The sequence below is a fragment of the Pteropus medius genome, unplaced genomic scaffold (genome assembly GCF_902729225.1).
Source record: "Pteropus medius unplaced genomic scaffold, Ma_sr-lr_union100, whole genome shotgun sequence".
NCBI classification, from domain to species: domain Eukaryota; kingdom Metazoa; phylum Chordata; class Mammalia; order Chiroptera; family Pteropodidae; genus Pteropus; species Pteropus medius.
In genome coordinates this window covers 16,936,495-16,957,193 of record NW_024349801.1, presented here as the reverse complement: position 1 = coordinate 16,957,193, position 20,699 = coordinate 16,936,495, and the positions used below count along the sequence as shown (strand labels likewise).

The following is a 20,699-nucleotide window of genomic DNA, read 5'->3' as shown; positions in this document are numbered from 1 at the left end:
CACTCAGGTGACTTCTCAGTCTTAAGTATCTACACGTGGAGCTATTAGGATGGAAACCAAATAGAATAGATAAAGACCAATGGGAGAAGGTAAAATCTGGTGGAATTCCCTGAGGGTCAAAGTGGGTCATCACTTTATTTTTTTAAAGGTGCTTATCTGTGAAAGTGGCACCGATAGAGATGTTCCAGGAGCTGACCTGGCCTGGTCACGGAGAGGTGGGAGACGTGCCTGTCAGCCATTCAGAGGGGAGAAAAGTGCTAGGGGCTGTGGATTTATAGTGTTATCAATTAAAAGGTCACCACAGAAGATGGTCTCATGCAATGGACATGTCTCATTAGAAAGCTGCAAAGTAAACCAAGAAGTGTGTAAGATGTATGAACCATCATCACTGCGGATTTGAGAGTGTAGAAAAAGCTGGAGGAAATGAGGAGCACCTGTCCTCATGTCTTATAGAGGGAAAAACAGTACTCATGAAAGACAAGAAAGAACTAAAAAGTGCCTGAGATCAACTACATAAATTGTACAACATAAATCACTTTTATATTTTTTTCGGCATCAGTATAAAACTTAAACTATTTCAGAAAGAATGAAAAGAAAATGACAAAGAAAACTTGTAACAGTCAGAAGAGATAAAGGTCGAGGGTTAGGAAAGACACAGGAATGTTTTAAGTTAAAGAACAACGTGAACAAGCACGTGTGTATGTGGCACTCAGGTGAACTGGAATGCTTGTGAGGATGAGGTTTGCCAGAGGGTGAGGAAGGATCTGCAAACATTTTGGTACAGTTAGGCCTACGACTTGTTAATTATAACCACTTGCCTCTGCAGCCCTTCTTGCTAAAAATCACAGTTCTTTCTAGATAAACCAATAGGGAAGATCTGTGTGATGTGATACAACGAAGGAAGAAAGAGGCATGTGTAGGAATCCTTTCTGCCCTCTGTGGTTTCACATTCTAATGAAGCTCACCCACATTCCGTAAGTAGAATCCTAATGACTGAGGCCTTTTGACTCTCTCTTTGAACATTTTAAAGCTTTGCTAAAGTGTCTGAAAATTCGTTATGCTCTATCTGAGTTCCTTTTATTGTACAGAAATAAGGAGTTCCTAATGAAAGGTTGGAATCAACATGATTCAGGAATTGCACCCAGGAAAGTGGAGGAAAATATTTAAAAAACGATGCTCCCTGGAGGCAGTTCAGCATTTCTGTACACATGTATGTTCACATCCGCGTGCAAGCGTATGCATCAACATACTCACGTGTCTCACTCACAACATGGTCACACATTTCCAGTGAAGAAGCCAACCCACCACACCTTGAAAATGAGGTCTACCCATCTTTAAAATAAAGTATGCATGTGGCAAATTACAGAGGGAGAGAAAAAAAAAGTCAAAAAAAAAAAAAGAAAAAAGCAATTCAGAAGGGCAACAGAACAGAAAGTAGTAGTTAATTATGATTTATAAACTTATTAACTTGCTAAGCATTGTAACGAACCAAAGAACAAATTTAATTTTAAATAACATTAAAGTAGCGAAATTGCCTAGATGAAAACATGAGCCAAGGAAATGGATTTAAAGACTGAAAAATCACAATTTTTTAGGAAATAGCCCAAATGTCACCTTTTAATTCAGCTTTCATCCATTTAACACGAACGCAAGTAGAACTAATACAAAATAATAATGATACAACATTTCCTAGATAATTGTTATTAAGTGAAATAACGTGTATTTTTCTTCCTTTGACACAAGTTGCATATTATTTGCAAAAACAAATTACTGTGGCAGTTTATAGTTCTGAACTCTAATGTTCTTTGTTCACCTACTCTGTGCAAATCAAGGTCTAACAGTCTATACATTATGCTTGTAAAATTAAGCAGAAGAAAGCATAGTATTCTCTACTTTGAAAGCAAGGAAAATATTTAAATGATATAGAAATGTTGATATTATAGAAATCACAGAAGATGTGACAATATAGGTAACTTCGTTATACTTGACTACATGATACTAAAGTTGAATTGTAGCTCTGAACTTCTCTGCTTCTGCCCACTTGCATGTAAAACAAGAGGAAAATCGTAGTGAAAAATGAACTGAGTACTTCTTTAGGCAGATCTTGTCTGCTAGTGGTTTAGCACCTGGGAAGTGATTCTGTTCCTAAGCCAGTCACCCCAGTTTTAACATGGATTGACGATCAGAGATAAGAGTAATAATGGTTTGTCTCTCTATACTAAAAAGTTTTAAGGAACTAAAAATTTAACACACCTTTACCCTTTTTAAAGTGATAAATTTCTACAAAGCACCCAAGTTTTAGGCTCATTCCCTCTTTGTTGTTCTGAATTCCTCAGGCAGAGCTCATGGGTGCCCTCGTTGAATCTAGCTCTTTTTTATATATAATAAAATTGTATATGTGTTGAACACTTATGCTATGTCAGGCACTGTGTAAAGTGTTTTACAGAGATTCTCTAATTCCTCAAAAAATCCATTCACTGATGGAAGAACTGAGAGTAAAGAGAGTTTAAGAAACCTTCCTAAACACATCGGGCTGATCTGGTGGAGCTGGAAGCGGATCTCAGGCAGCCTAACTTTGTACGGTGTTCTTATGTCTCATGCGGGTAGTGCAGCGGGACCCATCCTGTGGGTGGTTGGATTACTGCTAGGTTGGTCAATTGGTCAGTTAGCTGACTGATTGGTTTGCATGTCTTTCCCAATAGACTGGGAGCTTCTTGAGAGCAAGGACTGCAACTTGTTCATTTATTCTGGAAGTAATGATTGTCTACTAAATACTAGACACTGTTCTGGGTAGTAGAGGTATATATAACAAGAAATAAAATAGAAAAAAACACCACAGCCTACTGTAACTTACTTTCTTGTAGGAGGAGAAAGACAAATACAATTTTACAAATAGATACCATGCCTGATGCTGTAAAGTGCTGTAAAGAAAAAACAATCCAGGAAATGGAACAGAGAATGCTCGTACTTAGAAGGTCAGAGAACTATTTTATAAATGGCGCTAAAAGTAGGCTTCATAATAAGGTGATACTAGTTCTAGGCAAAGAATCAGTTACTGCAAAAGCCAGGAAGTAGGACTATATGAACTATGCAAAAATAAACACCAACAAGAGCGAGCAGATGGTAGCAGGTAAGGTCAGAGGAGAAGCAAGATGAGGGAGGCACCCATAAGATAGAGCCTGAAGGCCACATTTAAACATTTGGTTTATGTATACAATACCTGATATGGTTCCCATTCAATAGGTTTTAGTATTTTTGGTTTTTTTATTTTTAAAAAAGACTTGGCCTTGACCTTTATCTGATGATGATTCTACATCAGTGATATAAGGTCACTCCTTATATCACTGATGTAGAATCATCATCAGATAAACCATAGGGCAAGTAATAGATTCCTTGACCTCAGCAAATCTGATTTTAAGTTTCATATGTAGATTCATATTAGTATAAAATTTATCCTTTCATGGCTAGATAAAATACTTAATTTTCAACCAAGATCAATAAAGTCCTGAGAGGTGACTGTAGACTGGTCCTAGATGAGCTATACTGTGCCTCAGAACTACGGTGTTTTAGAATCTGGCCATTTATGGGATAGTTTAAGGTGTTACATGAGGAATTATGCTTAACTAATAGGCACTGGCTACTAGAACACTCACAGCAAAAGTGTATGGATTGGGATAGGGTAGGGGAAGAGGAGGAGAAAAAAAAATGGTAAGAAATTTTTTCAAGGACAGAACCTTTGGAATCAGTCAAATATCTGGGTTCAAATCCCAGCCACTCCACACGAGATGACTGGCCACCTACTCCCAGATGGTCCCATTTTCCTTTTTCCTTGCTCATTAATCTTGTCTTCATTATCCTCTAAATGGCCATGTCCCCGGAGAGACTGAACCCCCTCAGCTTCATGATTAAACCTTTCTTGCTCTGGCCAATTAAATGTTTTAGGTGTAGGTAGGTACAGCATCTAGATGAATCCACAGTCAGGATTTGGGAGAGCGTCTATGAAAGTTTTCCTTGATCTTAAAGAAACACAAGATGGGAATGTTCCCTTAGACCAGCCTCTAGATAGAGTGCCAGTTGCACGTGCCAGGCTGCCTTATTTGGACAAAGTGTGCATTAAGAGTGGCAAAATATGAAGCTGGCAGAAACCTGGCCCACTGGGATAATATTGAGTCATTGCATTAAATCGTCTTGGACTTTAAATGGCAGTTGTATCATTTAAGCCATTTTCAGATGGGTTTTCTGTTTGTGCAACTGAACGCCAACTAAGTAATAAAATTCACAAAACAGGTCCTCTCCTTTCATCCACAAATACTTAGTGAGCCCTATGAACTGCTAGGAGTATAGAGTACAAGTTTCTTACAAGTGATAAAATTTCTTAATCCTACTGAGCCTTAATTTACGAATTTGCAAAGTGGCACTACTAATACTGACCTCATAATCTTGCTATGAAATTAGGTTATTATTATTAATCTTGAGCTTTGAAAACTTTAGGAAAACGAGTAAGGGATTACTATTGTATAAGTGGAAAAGTTCAGTGGATGCCTCTGGCCAGGAAAAATGGTTCCAATTCAAGCTTTGGTAATTGAGTGATGACCTCTCTTCAGAATATTAACACTAAATGAGAATGTCTAAAATGTAGATAAGTTTTAGTTTTTACCCTGAAGAAAGTTAGGCTACTATGGTGGTGTCATGAAAACAACTAGTTTGGAATCTGAAATCCAGACAGCTCTGTGATTTATTGCTATGTGACTTGGGAAAAGAATATCATTTCTCTTGATTCACTGAAAAAATAGAAGCTATATCGGAAGACAAATTCCACCTACGTCCATCACCAAATATACCAAAGCCCCTGCATCTATGTCCACAAGGATGTGTCTTTGCTCTTGTTATGATGTGTGACATCACCTTACTTCCCAGAGCAACCTCTCCCGGGCGCCCTTAGACCTTTCTCATTTAGCCTAGGATATCTCTTTTATTGTTATCTCCTCTCTTTCCTGAATTATCACATTTTTTCTATTGACTCTATTACTCCTGATACAAAAACATGTAATATTCCCTATCTCACCAAAAGCTCTGCCTTTATCCCGTGACCTCCCTAAACTATTGCCCAATATCTCGGTTTCCCCTTACAGTAGCATTTCTAGAACAAGATGTACACTTACTGTCTTGATTTCTTCCCATTTCCCTGCACCAATGCCAATTAGGCTTTTAATCTGACCTCTCCACTAGAACCACTCTTGTCAATTATTTCTTTCGCCAAATACCATGGTCATTCATTTGTCCTCATCACACACAGCACATCAGCAGCAATAAACATAAACTCCCTTCACCTTTAAATACTTAACTTGGCTTTTTGGATTTTTAGGACTCTCATCTCACTATATTTAATCCCTAAGTTCTTTCATTCAGCCCTTTGAATGTCACCCTTCGATGTTTATCCACGTAGTTGATTAATCCATCCCAAACCAAAGTTGTGATTTTCTCCTCTCCCACCCCCAAATGGGCCCTTCTGCCATCTTCTCTCAGTAAATGGCAACTTTATCTTAAGTTTCTCACTGCACAACCACAGGTGTCATGACTGCGTCCTCTTCTACCCTTACATCTCATTTCCAATTCATAAGCAAACCCTGTCCAGTTCGTGCCTGAAATATTTTAAATCCAAACATTCCTCATGTTCCCGGCCGCTATCTCTGAGCCCAAGCTACTGATTTCTTACCTGATTCTGTTTCACCTACTCTGCCCCCAATCTAGTCCCTTCAAGCAGCCAGAATGACCTTTTTAAGATAGCTTTTGCCACAATTGGGCTCAGAGTCCTCCAATAGCTCTTTATCTCTTTCAGGAAAAAAGCCAGAGTCCTGAAAATTGTCTACAAGGTCACATGATTCACCTTGCCACCAGCCACCACCCCTCTGACTTCCTCCCCTACTACTTTCCCTTCCTCACTTCATTTGAGTCACATTTGCTTGTTTTTCTTTCTTTCTTTTTTTTTTCTAGAAGACTCCATGTACCCCTAAGGACTTTGCATCCAATATTCTCTCTGCCTGACTGCTTGTCCCCAGTTATCTACCTGGATAACTGCCCCACTTTGTTTAGGCCTCTACCCAAATAGCATCTTTTCCAACATATATAAAATAATCCCTCATCGATAGCATTCTATCTCCTTATCCCATTTAATTTTCTCCAAAGTTTTCATTAACTAATATACTATATGCTTATTTGTTTCTCTTAGATGTTTATATGTTTCTTATATACCTTCCCCCCATTATAATATAAGCAGCACGAGATAGCAGTTTGATTTTATTCACTGCTATGCCTGGAACTGTGTCTACAAGTTATCATCTCTCCATAAATGCCTATTGAAAGAATAAATGGGTGTCATCTATGGCCATATAGACTATATACACAAATACTAATACCATATAAGAGTAGATTTAGCATCTGTATACAGTCCTTTTTACCTTTTCTTCCATATATGTGTATATATACCTTTTTCTATTCATTTCTCTTACAGAGTGGAGATTTTATAATATATCCCTTTTATATTCTAATTGTTTCGCTTAAAATTAAGGCCAAACCATCTTTATATGTTATTCCAAACTAGTGAAAAATGAGTCTTTTAACAGTGGGGGTGATATTTCTTAAAACAGATGAGTCATATTTTACTTATCCAACTGTCCATTACTGGACATTTAGACTACTTTCATTTTTTCTTCTCATTAACAGCATAATAAGCATTTGCACCAAATAATATTTTACTATTTCAGATAATGCCCTTATAACTGAGTAAAAACAGAATGAGAGGGGGTGAGTTCTCTGAGTGAGATTTTAAAGATTGTTTATATATTCTTCTAAAAGAATTAAACTTACTTGTACTCCAATACTGGGTTTCCTTAGCCAGCCTTTTACTGGTATGAATGCACTGCCTTGGTAAACTCTTTTCTTGTATTGTTAATGAATTTATTCTTATTAATTCTCCACTCCTGGACATTTCTAGAAAAGAATGCTTTAGTCCTATTTCAGGCGCTCCAGAAATATGTTAATATATGTATACATGTGTATACACACACACACACACACATTTTCTTGAAGGAGCTCGTTTGCCCTTATTTTGATGGTCAGTGAGGCTCATATGCTTTTTATATGGAAAATGCATGATGTGGAGTAGCCTTGCTATTTTTAGTACCTTTCAGCTTCTAGAACTTAACCATTTCCTTTAGTCATTACACGCTGTGCTTTATGTCTGCCTAATCAATTCATATGAGGGTTGCATTATTGAAAAGTGGGTTTTAGGCTTCACTCTGTCCACATGTGAGTGTGGGAGTCACTATGTTGTCTTGAGAAGAACATGGACTTTGTGAGTTTGCTGGGTATTGATTCAAACACCAGCTCTAACACATAACTAACTTTGTGATCTTAGGCAGGTTACTCAGTCAGCCTGAACTCAGCTTATTCACCTGTAAGAAAAGAAGGAACATTATATATCTCACAGGGCTGGGGTCAAGACTGAATGACCCCAACTGAATGAAAACAGTGTGTAGTTTTTAGAAAATTGTAGAGATATTTGCTCTCTTTGCTTTTGTTCAACCACCAATAGATTCTTCTTCTTTGCCAACTATTCCAGTTAGTTGTTGTTGCAGGGGCCATGCATAAAAGAAGAGTCTACAAACCTGCCCTGTTAAACCCTAAGGGCATTGTGAATTGCTTTTGCCAACAAAATGTGGACTTCCAGGTAGAAGATGCTTGGTCAATCATGCCTGGTTGTATTCTAGGTCAGGACGACCAAAGGAAGACTGCTCTGTTAGCAGGGGCCCCAACGTTAAGAGGACAGAGCTATAGCTGACCTCCAATGGACATGCTGCATATGAGAGAGGAATACACCTTTCTGAGCCACTAGAACTGGGAAACATTTATTATCAGTTTGATCCAGCCTATCCTGATTATCCGCCCCAACAAAAAATAGAAGTTTCTAGTGTGTCCAGGTAAAAGAAAGTATAAAACACACACCCAAACAAACAAACAAACAAACAGAAAACCATGCTTAATTAGCACCTAAGTATGGCCGAGGCTCTTTGTGAGTTATTAAAATTATTAATAGATGCTATTTGCCCTCAAAGAGATCACAGTCCATTATTTCAGCATATGTCATTATAAATGATCTTTTTTCTATTCACACAAGGGAAGATGTTCTCTGACCTGGAAACATGAGAAGATGTCAAAAAATGTCCTTCTGCCAAAAGGGTGTGGAGTGAAGAGAGGTTTTTCTCATTGTATCCACATCATATTCTGCATATATCCCGCAGTGACTAGCTCACTGCAGTGTCTGTTATTGTAGAAGGACAGAAAGCAATTCCACAAGCTATTTTAGTTTTCCTAATGGAAAAACTAGATGCTGCAGATGAAAGAGTTATTAGAAAAATAAGTCTTAGCTTTTCCATAAAAGTATCCAAAATGTGCTGCACATCTGGGCCAGTCGATCAGCACTTTGACAAAATCTCTAATAAAAATATATCTTATATATAGATTTTTTTTTCCTAGAAAGTAGCCAAGGAAGAAGGAGAGCCAGAAAAGACACCTGAAGTTGAATAAACATGCTGCAACTCCATTTTTGATGTTTTCTAATGACAGACAGAAGCCCTGGTATTCACTAGCTCCCACCACTCACCAACCTCGGTTTTCTCTCCTCCATTTCCTGGCATTACGGTCTCCATTCTCAAGTCTGCTTTGGATGATGTGCTTCTCTGTCCTTGATCTTTGCCATTTCCTTTTTTTCTTTATTTTAAAATTTTAATTGAGATAAGCTACACATAAAGTGACATTTACCATCTCAACCATTTTTAAGTGTACAGATCAGTCGTGTTAAGTACTGCTGTGCATTCATATTGTTGTGCAACCAATCTCCAGAACTTCTGCATCTTGCAAAACTGAAACTCTATGCCCATTAAATAACAACTCCTCATTTCTCTCTCTCTAGCCCTGGCAATCTCCATTCCTACTTTCTGTCTCTGAGTTTGATTACCCTTGATGATCACTTAAGCTGTGAATCAGACCAAGCAATAGCTCCTTTATTATTATCTTTCTAAAACTGAGGCGCAGGCCAAGTTCCGTAATCCTGCCAAATATACCATTCTCTGAAACACCCCTTTTTGTGAAAATAAATTTTTCACAGCCAAATTAGTTTTGTAAGTGATGAGTTGAACAGAGCTAAACAGATATTACTGAGAATGTCTAGGAATGTATACTGGATGTGCTAATGTATACTGATGTATAAATATATATTATGAACCTCTGAAGGATGTGAAGCCTAGAGTATTTTCATATTGAAGCAAGATAGTACCTTTCCAAGGGAAGGGCAATTCAACTCAGACATCCAGGAAAATGCCTAGACAATCTTAGGGAACATATCTCAATAAACTCTTGCAGAAGATGCACACAGCTTGTGAGAAGGTAAATTGATAATAGGCATGCTGACACAACTTTAAAAATGGTGTCACAACAGAAAGTTGAAAATAGCTCACTTGCCACTCTGGGAGAAGAAAGTGTACATTGCATGATTTAACATACTCCTGTTGTTAGACAGCAGAGAGATGTATGTAGGATAGAGTAGGAGAAATGTAAGTTATTGTTCGCAACCCTTTTAGAGCCGATACACTTTCATTGATAGAAAAGTACCATTTTGCTAATTTCATTTTAACTTTCATAAAATCATCATTTAGAGTTGAAAGATAGGGTCAAAGAAGGTGGGAAAATGAACTGAAATTAATTTGAAGGCATGTAAAAAGGTTTTTCTCACAGCATTATAATGGTGAAATCCTTTTCTCTGGGTAAGACAATGAAGAGGAATTTCTTTATATTAGATATTGGCAGATCAGCAGTCTTAAAAAACATCCTATTATAAAGAGTAGACAAAGTTTATTGGTTGCTCTCCATATGCCAGACTCTGTGCTAATAAGCACTTATGTGGATTACCATTTCTAATATGTATGACAGTCCCATGAGATAGAAACCATAATTACCCCCATTTCGCTCAAGAGGAAATTAGGTTCAGAGAGGTTAAGTCATTTACCAAATTCCTATATGTAGTAAATAATAAAGCTTAGATCAGAAGCCAGGCAGTCTGATTTGAGCTGGCTCATAAAAACTAGAGAGCAGAACCTTAAAACCTTTGCCTTCTATATATTAGCAGGCATTAAGTTGGCATCCAGATAGCAGCAAGTTCAGGTGGGAATACAAACTGTTCAGGCTAGGACCAGCTTAAACAATGCTGTCTTAAAGGAATTAAAAGCACAACCGACAGACTCTGCGGCAGGACTGTTGGTATCAATACAAGAGCCTCCCACTTTTCATGTGCATGATAGTCAAAGAGAAGACAACAAAAAGCACTCCACAATGTAGCAGAGTCATCACAGTAAGAGTATTACTTCTGGGGAAAACAGAAGATTAAATCTATCTATACTGCGCCATATCCACAAACTTCCGGAGAAAGAAACTTAAGAAGTAAACAAATGATTCTCAAAACCTGACTGTGGTGAAGACATTTACTCTACTTCTCAAAACCATGTCCTCCTCCACATTTCTCAGCTCCCTTCCAAGGAGGCCACGTGGTGAGTCTGACCAATGGGTTTGGCAAAGGTTTAAGACCGAATGTCTGTGCCATCAGAGCTTCTCATTGCCTGCTGCAAGGACATAAACATTTCAATGCTGGAGTCAAAGACTGAGCACCTCGGGTTATGACTGCAAAGAGAACATCTTCTGAATAATATTCTATTGTATGTATGTACCACATCTTCTTTATCCATTCATCTATAGATGGACACTTAGGTTGTTTCCATATCTTAACTATTGTAAATAATGCTGCAATAAACCTAAGAGTGCACATACTTCTTTAAGATTCTGTTTTCATTTTCTTTGAATATATACCCAGAAGTGGGATGGCTATATTATATGTTAGTTCAATTTTTAATTTTTTGAGGACCCTCCATACTGTTTTTCCATAGTGGCTGTGCCAATTCACATTCTCACCAACAGTGCACAAAAATCCACTCATAGAAACAAAGAGTAGAATGGTGGTTACCAGGGGTTGTTGGGATGGGGAAAAAGAGGGGATGTTGGTCAGGCCATACAAACTTCCAGTTATAACATGAATAAGTTCTGGGGATCTAATGCGCAGCATGGTGATTATAGTTAATAATACTGTACTATATACTTGAAAGTTGCTAAGACAGTACATCTTAAATGTTCTCACCACATAAAAAAAGAAATGATAATTGTGTGAGGTGATGAAGGTGCTAGCTAACCTATAGTAGTGATCATATTATAATATATAAATGTATCAAATAATATGCTATACTCCTTAAACTTATACAATGTTATATGTCAATTATAACTCCATAAAGCTGGAAAAGATAAAATAAAAAATAAAAAAAGAGGACATCTTCTCTAGAGAATCATCCAAGTAGTATACTTGTGAGTAGGAATAAACTTTAATGTGATGAGTGTCTGATATTTCATTGTTAATCTGTTACCACAGCATGACATGTCCTATCTTAATAAATATATGGTACCAGAATCACGTGGGAAGCATACAAAAAGTACAGAGTATAGGCCCATACTCCAGTCAAACTTTCAAAGATGAAGCATGAATCTCTGTCCTTGCAAAGCTAGAATATTCTAATAAAAAGCAATTTTTTAAAAAGGTGTTAGGCTAGTCCCATTCAGCCTTACAATCTGTTTCCTCTCCAAACTCTACCATTACAGACATAAAAAAAGAAAAAAAAAGAAAATCTACAAATGTCGAAGCTAAGCCGTGGGTGGCCTAGCACAGTATAGCAAGTAGAGTGATTACCAGCTTTGCTATTTACTACTGGTGAGATCTTAGGAAAAAATATTTAACTCTTCTGAACCTACTTTTTCTCATCTGGAAATCAGAGCTAAAAATAGCATCTACTCTGGAGTGATAGAAATGTTATTTTCTTGATTAGAGCATCGAGTACACAAATGTATACATTTGTCAAAACTTATGAAATTATACAGTTAAAATATGTGCTTCTCATTGAATGTTAGTTTTAATATAACAACAACAACAACAATAAAACAGTGCCTATTTGACAGAGGGGTTTTATTAAATCACATAACCATGGGAAACACTTAGCATGGTGTCTGGCGTCTTCTGGCTATCTGGCTACTATTAAAAAAATAAATAGTAGCTATTATTATATTTATATTATGTGTTATGTATTATTTATTATGTATCATTATTAGAATAATTTCCCACGTCAAACATATCCAAAGCCATGGTAGATTTGGAAAGCTTGGGAGGAGAACTCAGACTATTTTAGATTGTGAATTGTGTTCTCAAGGTGTATTTCTTAATGATTTAAGTACATAAATTCTCTTTACTAGAAAGTACTTAAGAAAGAAAATTTTATACTTATTCTGCAAGTTTCTTACAGAATGTTTTGGATTCATACCTCAGCTTATCCATGACTTATAATTTTGCAAATGGTGCATGCTCCAATATGCAATATTTATTTTGTTATGCCTTTGTTATAATTAATCAAGCAAAAAATGAGTATTATACTTCCTAATGACAACTTTGTGCCTGCAAAGAAAAACCTTGCCAAAATGTTAATATATCTATATGGTCACCTGCATCAAAATGCATAATCCTTAACTCTAATTTCAAGCTTTAATTTTTAAAAACTATATTCCTGTAGATTTTCTCTTTAAGAAATACAACATAGTATAATGTTATATGACACACAAAGAAATAATAGGATAAAAAATACCAAGCATTACAAATGTGTTTTGAGAGAGATAGATTAAGTTGCTACCAATTTTAATTTACTGGAACCCAAGAAAATGCACAATAATAGACTTTAAGAATAAGGCAAGAGTTTTTGTTGTAAGAAATGTGTGAAATGTAATATAGACTCTTCCATCAAGAGGACTCCAGGATATATTTACTGAGCTTCCATTCTGTGCCCTGTTCTCTGCTAGAAATTCTGGGGATGCAGACAATGAGAAAAGCAAGATTCCTTTCCTAAGAAATGTATACTTCATGTTGCGGATGTTGCTTATAGTTGAGGTTTTGATAAGCTGCCAGTTTCATGTCTCCAGAACTCAGAATAATAGCCAACAATGACAATAAGCTCTGAGATTAAAAATCCTAAAATAAAATAAATGATAAATATGATCCTCACAAAGAGATAAATGACACCTGGGCAGCAAAGTCATTTATATTAACATACTTGGAGAAAAGTGTGGCTGTCAAAAGAGGGAGGGGCAGATGAACGAGGTTTACAGTGTGTCCCAGCAAGGCGTGGGGAAAAGGCAGACACGCCCAGGTGGGTCTCCCTAGTCCTACTGCAGGGATGGCACACAGGCTATGTATCAGTCTGAGGCCATTGACCACTTGGATCATCGCTGAGCTCTCCTTCTTCATGTGTGAGGGTCCTCAAATCTGCAATTATAACAAGTCTTTCCATGGACTTAGACTTCTCTTTGTTACCCACTTCACCAACATGTTTAGTTCCTTATGAGTAGCTGATATAAGTTGGCTTTTCCCTAAGAAGACAGTAAATGCATATCAAGTATCTACTATTTCCATATAGTTTATATTTTCTTTTTGTTTAATTTTCTTAACAATCCCCAGAGCTATATACCATTATCCTATAATCATGTGTAACCCAAATGTCCTCTCCTCTTTGAGTTTATAATCTGCCGAGAAAGACCTCTCTGTTTCACCAATGGCAACTCAGATTCTTAACTCATCTTCTTTCTAATATCCCACCCCCCAAAAAACAATCAGTGTCATAAAAGCATTATCAAACAGGATAAAACTTACTGAGGGTATTTGAGAGGAAAATAGAGGGCTTATACTGCATCTATACCAAAAAAAAAAAAATTTCCATTAGACATAGGTCTTCTCCATGGCCACCTCCTAGCTTTCACGTCCGTGGTACTATGTAAAGTTGTATTATGTAGTAGCCTGGTAAAATTAAGAGTCATAAAATAAATAAGTCACAGGGATGTAATGTACAGCACAGAGAATTTAGTCAATAATATAATAACTTGGTATGGTGACAGATGATTACTAGTCATATCGTGGTGATCACATTATAAGGTATATAAATGTAAAATCACTATGTTGTACACCTGAAACTAATATTGTATGTCAACTATACTTTAATAAAAAAGAACATGAAGTGGAGAAAAAGATCTACCTTGACTCTGACTCTCAATTTTTTACCCCTCAACCAATCGAGGTGCTTAGTCACAGCAAAAAATTCTCCAGGAGCTATGGTGTCCTTGAAAAGGCAATTTGGGAGCCATTTTTCTCCACTTGAGTGTTTTCTTGCTGCTTGCATCCATTCCACATATTATTTATTTCTTTGAAACACATATGGGGCTCCTCTTAGGAGAAATTCTGGTGAATGAAGTTGTCTTCATTGCCTACAAGTAATTGGGACTGCGAGTTTCTGTTTTGACCAGATTGCTTCCACTTAACATTAAGATAACTCAAGTGTTAGGAAAATACAATAAATGCTCTAATCAATCATCATTTCTGAGACTCACACAAGACTAAATTCTTGGGCTGAAGGTTGGAATACTGAATTCTTTAAATTTAAATTTAAAGAATTTAAAGTCCTTTAACGTCCTAAATTCTTTAAATTTAAATTTAAAGAATTCACTGTATTCCTCAAAGTTAGATTACCCCGCAGAGTTATTTGAAGACCTCCAGTTGGCACTTCCCTAGTGATATTACAATCTGCCATGTGCATTTCTTTTCACTTGCATGGGAAAAGAAAGCAGACACAAAAGAAAAAAAAAAAAATCCACTAGCACAAGACAGCACATGATTCTGAATCTACTTTTATAACGCAGAGGATAACTTCTATAGGAGCTTAAGAGAGAACCCAGAAATCAGAGAAGTAAAGACTTCAAGGTGGTGGCCGGACTTAAAAGATGGCTCGATAATGTATGACACATAAAAAGGACAGCATATGTGGAAAATAGGCACAAGTACTTTTTATATGCTTTCCATATATTCATTCCATTGAGGCTGGCATGTTTGTCTGAATCAGCTCATCCAACTTGGGTTTTTAAGTGCCCTTGGGAGAAGAAATGATCTCTATCAAAATTGCCTAAAATCATTTGCTTTCAGATACATGTTTAGTTTGATTATTCTTGATGTGATAATGATAGCCCTAAATCTCGTCATCTCTGATCTTCCAACTCCTATTCGAGTTATTCTACTTACCTACCTGAGGCCCTCTTGATTTCTCTTTTTGAGATGTATATATAAGCCATACACATTATCTGATCTGTTCTCATGCAATTGTGAAGCAGCTCTTTCTATGAAGGGTCAGTGGCCACAGAATTAAATGGATTCATCAGAGAAAGAATCAAACAAATTAATCCATCATCGATAATTATAATCTGTATAACCAGCAATGTATAGCTAGATGCACAAGAAATTAGAACATTTCAGGAACGGAGTATACCATCTTCTCCCTAAATATATCTAGTTTAAGTGTAGGATTATTTTATGTTATTCCTCTCCTTCAATTTCCTCTCCTTTCCTCTCCTCTTCTTTCCCCTCTTCTCCCTAACCCTCTTTGTAAAACAGAAACAATTGATTTTGTGTTCAGATACACATTGGTTTGAGTGTTACTATCTGGGTAACAATGAGCAGATTGCCTCACCTCTCAGAGTCTCAGTTCCCTAAAACTGAAATGGGATAGATAACATCAACAATTCAGGATTGCTATGCAGGTTAAATGATATAATGTATGCAAAATGCTAGTAATAAAGCTAGTAATAGTAGCTTTAACATTAGAAGTAAATTTTTGTAACAACTATACTTGTTACAATTTCCATTACAATTTATACTTAGATGAGATCACCATGGTCCTGAAATATACTCTCCTACCCACAGCAGAAGTCTCTTGTGAGATAGGACAATACCTGTCATGTGGACATATAGTCTGAATTCTTATGCCCGAAGTGATCCAAAGCTCTCTATTGAGAGAAGCACAAGATCTAGTGGCAGAGACCTTTCTGGCCAGATACCCTTTAGACCTAGCAGCATTCTCTCTCCCTCCCTGAAGTTTCCATCCATTAGTCCCAGTTTTGCACCCCCTGGGGCCAAGCAAAATAAACCTAATCACTCTTCATGACAGCTCTTAGATATCTGAACAAAGTGATTATGTCCCTCCAGAGCATTCTCTTCTTCAACCTATACATCCTCAAATCATTTCTCCATATGGTTCACATTCCAAGTCCTTTAACGTCCTAAATGTCAATGTGACACCCAGGACTGAAAACTCTAGCACAGTCTATGGCAGAACACAGAGGGCAGAGAACCACCTATGAGCTGCACTGTATTTATGAACGCAGCTAAATAAGATGCCAATCTCTTTGCATTGAAATTATCAAGCGTTTAAGTAAAATATTCAGATCTATGATGTGTGTTTACACAGATAAGCTATATATATATTTGTGTACGCATTCTTTCTCTTTCTCTCTCTCCCTGCCCCCACCCCTGCTAGAAAAGATCCTTGTCAAAGGCTTCAATCTCACTGTACACTATGAGAATTAAATGAGTCTACATAGAAAGTGCTTAGAATGGTACCTGACCCATGTAAGAATTAAATGAACAGTAGCTATTATTCATATTTTATCCTCCCATGCACTGGTACAGTCCATTCGCTAAAGGCTGTTAATAGGTTCTGGGGATATACTTGATGTATAAAATATGTCCCTTACCCTTAAAGCAGAAAGAGTCTTGGAAGAAAAAAAAATTTTAAATGACAGGTCAGGTACTATATTGGAATTAGGCACATGGTGCAGTGCACAAAATGCAAAGAAAGGATATTAAGTTCATACTGATGAAATGGGAGAGAGAAGGGCAAGGAATGTTGGGAAAATATTCTGGAGTATAGGACATGTGAATATGGAATTTTTGAAGAATAAACTAGAATTAGCCAGAGCATGAAGAGGGAAGCTTGGTCCTAGCAGGGGGAACAGTCTATGCAAAGATGACGATGCTATGGGCATTTGGAGACGGGCAGAGTTTGACAGGTTTCAATACATTTAGCTTCAGGATACAGATGCATTATAAAATGTTACATGTCTGGTTTACAAGAAGTTATCCCATCAGACTAAATGCTTGTCAGTTTACAACTGAGAAACACCAGGAATGAGAAAGCTATATGTAGCCACCCAAGTTCCACAAGGTCTAAGCTTATTACCTGGCACTGAAATCTCTTCATCAGCAAAATGGGTGTAATGATACCTAGTGATAATATGGGGAATGCACCTCCTTCTAGCAACTGATAAGGATGCTGCTGCCACTACTGCTGTTGGTGTCCTCCATTTATGACATGATATTTAAGACAGACACTGGCCAAATAAAACATACAAGTATTCTAGAAGCCACATTGTTAACCAAAGGGAAGTAAAAGATGTTTATCATGGAAAAGCAATTACTGGCTGTTAGGCTTGAAGGTGAGAAATAGGGTTATGAGGAAGGGGATGGAAAGGACTGACTGCTATTTTCAGCTTCCTTTCTGCTCTGAAATCCTACCTCTTTTTAAGTGATGGTCTGGCTAAATCTCTATTTCTTCTACCAGAATCTTCTGTAAATACACAAACTTTTAGCTGAAAAAATAGTCTTATTTCATTTTATGCATCTGCCACATACAAAACAGTTTTATCTGATGATTGATTATTTTGTAGAATATCTTTCAGTGTTTGCTTCTGTGACTCATCTGACTTAAAGAAATTAGACTGTCTGGCTGAATTTTCCCCCTTCTGTTGATGCAAGCAAAGCTATAGGAGAAGAGCACTTCAGACCGTACATGCATGGCAAATTTTGTTTCTTTTGATAAACATTTCTTAGCCAATCAAGAACTGCTTGTACTAACAACTGAATGATGGCTATATGTCACATAACAGAGAACTGTTAATGAAGTTTGGGCCAGCTAATGGATTCTGATGTTACTCTATTTTTCCTTCATATTCTATACCAAAATCTTTCCTGAGAATCAGACATGACATGTGGGTTTTCTTTTCCTCCTCCCCTGTCTTCATTCCTCCTCCAAGATTCCTTCTTCAAGCATCCTCTTTGACAATAAAGGTTAGCACACATTCACTGAACACTTACCATTTTCCTGTATTCTTGAGATACAGTGATGAAGTGCCAATAATTATTGGTCTCTAGGTATCTCTTCCAGAGACACGGGGGTGAGACAAGCATATAGGATAATACACTGTGGCAACATCAAATTATGACAAGACTTTCTGTGGGAAATGAAAGGTCAGGGGATATTTTTCTAATAGGCAAGATCCCTTAGCTCAGTTCTGAAAAATGAAAGATAATGTAGAGTAGTATGGAGGAGAGAGGGCAGCAGAGAGAGAAAAACATTCACCGAGTATTTATCATATTCCAGGCACTGTGAATTGCCACTGTGCTAACTCATAATAATTCTCTGAAGTAGACACAGATGTTATTACTATTTTATAGATGTACAAACTGAGGTTCATGGAGGTAAAGATTTTACCCCCAGCAAGTGAAGGCCACAAATGCACATTTGGGCAGCTCTCTGTGACATGGAATTCTGCTCCCTCCTCTGATAAGAGCCAAGGAGAAAATGGGGATGAGCAATGGTGTGAACATTTTAGGTAGGAAGGAGAACCAAATCCTTGGATGCCATGAACAGCAACAAACTGTTGACAAATGTCTCTGTGAGTATCAATACTAAGGAACCTGGCTGACCTTCCCATTGAGCTTTGGGGTGACCCAAATGCCTCTCTGTGATTTTTGGCCATCACCACTGCCCCATGTCCTATTTCACCTGTGTCTCAGGGCAGGAATCCAAAAGACACAGGATCAATCTAAAGGTATCCTTTGGACATGGTTTTGAAAAGCTGTGCCTAGGGTGATCGTAACTAGTAATCATGGGCTTCTAGAGAGAATTCCTCCTTATTTTAGACAAGAAGTGGCTCAGAGCAAGTCAAGTATTTGTCCAAAGTCAGAGTCCAGAACCCAGGTCTTCTGCTCAGAGCTACGTGATTTCTATTTTAAATTAATTAAACATCAGGCAACACTGCCCTCCTGACCCAAGAGGATATTTGTGGGCACAGGAAAGGAGAACCCAGTGCTCAAAATGGTTTCATAAAACTGCAGGTTAGGGAACCTTGCCTCGTACACATCGTCATTCCCCGGACTCGTCCTGGTTAATAATAAGTACCTGTACCTACCCAATTGCATGAGTCAGTCACATGAAAATGATCTTTGACATCTTTCTCTTTCTCACCTGCCATCACTAATTCAACATAAAGTCCTGCTTCCATTTCCAAAACACACCTAGAATGTGCCCCCTTCTTTGCTGCCACTGCCTTGTCCAAGCAGCAGGCCCTGTCTCCTGGTAAACTGCAAGTCTCCATGCTCTTGCTAGATCAGCCACACTTGCTATCATCTGCTCACAGCCACAATGCTCTTTGTCAACAAATGCAAACAGAGCGCTCCTTAAAAAAAATTCTATAACTGCCTATTGCAGTTGAGGTACCATTCAGGATTCCTTACAATACAGAGGCCTGGATTGGTCATCTCTGTGTACTTCCTCAGGACTCAGTAAGCATCAGCCTTATGGATCTTTATTAGGTCCTCAAATGTTCCACATGCCATCTTGCCCCAATGCCCTTACAATGTCTATTCCTTCTATGAAATATTTTCTCCCTACACTTAGCCTAACTCTTCCACATATTTTAATTCTTAGTTCAAAAAGAATACCTTTAAAGAAGCCTCCACTCACCTCTCCTTACCACTCTCCCATATACATTAGTTCCCTAATGATGCTACCTTGTCGACTGACCAATTAAGTAACATTTAATAATTCATTTAGTAGCAAACTAAGTTGTTCAAGTCTCTCAGCTTTCCCATCCTCATCTATAAAATGGGCATAAAAACAGTTACTCTGTAGAATAGTTATAAGGATTGAAATTAAAGCACTTAATAGGCATTCAATGAATAGCTATTAAAAGTGTTATTCTTTAACTCTACCCATGACCAAAACAATGCTCTATGCAATGGAGAATCAATCATGGCTTAAGACCCAAGACTAAGGTGACAATCAGAATGGAGAGACTTTACTTGAATATTGCTTCCAGCACCAAAGCTCTTGAGCCAGTGTGTAATACTGCATTTTGTTTTGACCTACCTGTGCACTATGGAAATGTCGCTATTAGCTCTTAGTCACCCAAAAGGCAATTGAATAGGGAGAGGAAACAGATGCCACAACTAGATAAAGCACTGAAATAAAGGCTATGCGGTATAAGTTCATCTATCCTAAGTTGAGGACATTAAAGAGAGATTTTTTAAAGAGCTTCCTCCATTGGGTAAGGATGATTACTGTCTTCCCACTCTCAGCATGGATAGTCGACATTTCAAAATTTATGAAAATTGGAACACAGAGCTCTCTTCAATACTGTTGTTCAAATTGTAGACTATTTGCAAAGCAAGCCAGTACCAATCTTTAAAAAACATTTCCAATGGTTCTCCTGGAGCACAAACACATTTAAATGCGCCTATTCACAAGTTCAAAAAAGAATGTAAATGTATGCACATATGAAGACTGAAATAGCCTTCTGTGAAGCGTTTTAATAAACTGATCTCTTAGTCCACACAACATACAAAC

General features: G+C 37.5%; 1 long non-coding RNA gene across 1 annotated transcript in view; it reads right to left on the bottom strand.

Moving 5' to 3' along the window:
* Window positions 1-20,699, bottom strand: part of LOC120623017 (uncharacterized) — a 56,062-nt gene that overhangs the window by 32,038 nt on the left and 3,325 nt on the right. The gene's annotated exons all lie outside the window — the stretch shown is intronic.